Genomic DNA, 1168 nt, shown 5'->3' with positions numbered 1-1168 from the left:
ACATAGAGGATTCCATATTTTCTTGTTCTCTTCTCTTTCATATGAGCAGGAACAAAGACAAAGGCATTCTTGTTGAAGCTGACCCTGAACCTGAAAGGACCTTGAAGAGAAAGCTAAGAGAAGCCAAAGCACAACTCTCTTTAGAGGACCTGACCGAATTTTTCAAGGAAGAAGAACACATGGCAGCCGAAAATAACAACAATGCCAACAATGCAAGGAAGGTGCTGGGTGACTTTACTGCACCTACTCCCGACTTCTATGGGAGAAGCATCTCTATCCCTGCCATTAGAGCAAACAACTTTGAGCTTAAGCCTCAATTAGTTTCTCTAATGCAACAGAATTGCAAGTTCCATGGACTTCCACTGGAAGATCCTCATCAGTTTTTAGCTGAGTTCTTGCAAATCTGTGACACTGTCAAGACTAATGGGGTTGACCCTGAGGTCTACAGACTCATGCTATTCCCTTTTGCTGTAAGAGACAGAGCTAGAATATGGTTGGATTCTCAACCTAAAGAAAGCCTGGACTCTTGGGAAAAGCTAGTCAATGCCTTCTTGGCAAAGTTCTTTCCACCTCAAAAATTGAGTAAGCTTAGAGTGGAAGTCCAAACCTTCAGACAGAAGGATGGAGAATCCCTCTATGAAGCTTGGGAAAGATACAAACAATTAATCAGAAAGTGTCCTTCTGACATGCTTTCTGAATGGAGCATCAAAGGTATTTTCTATGATGGTCTCTCTGAACTATCCAAGATGTCTTTGGATAGCTCTGCTGGAGGATCTCTTCATCTGAAGAAGACGCCTACAGAAGCTCAAGAGCTTATTGAAATGGTTGCAAACAACCAATTCATGTACACTTCTGAAAGGAATCCTGTGAACAATGGGACAAGTCAGAAGAAAGGAGTTCTTGAGATTGATACTCTGAATGCCATTTTGGCTCAGAATAAAATATTGACTCAACAAGTCAATTTGATTTCTCAAAGTCTGTCTGGAATGAAAAATGCACCAAGCAGTACTAAGGATGCTTCATCTAAGGAAGAAGCTTATGATCCTGAGAACCCTTCAATGGAAGAGGTGAATTACCTAGGAGAACCCTATGGAAACACCTATAATTCTTCATGGAGAAATCACCCAAATTTCTCATGGAAGAATCAAGAGAGACCTCAACAAGGTTT

At 41.1% G+C, this 1168-nt stretch overlaps 1 non-coding gene across 1 annotated transcript; it reads right to left on the bottom strand.

Moving 5' to 3' along the window:
- Positions 1 to 584: 584 nt before the first annotated feature.
- LOC130977463 (small nucleolar RNA R71) lies at positions 585 to 692 on the bottom strand. The gene has a single exon (XR_009085152.1). It is a non-coding gene; the product is annotated as a small nucleolar RNA R71 (small nucleolar RNA).
- Positions 693 to 1168: the final 476 nt, after the last annotated feature.

This window comes from Arachis stenosperma, chromosome 4, assembly GCF_014773155.1.
Source record: "Arachis stenosperma cultivar V10309 chromosome 4, arast.V10309.gnm1.PFL2, whole genome shotgun sequence".
NCBI lineage: Eukaryota > Viridiplantae > Streptophyta > Magnoliopsida > Fabales > Fabaceae > Arachis > Arachis stenosperma.
The sequence above is the reverse complement of the archived record's forward strand: the minus strand, read 5'-3'. Positions and strand labels throughout refer to the sequence as shown.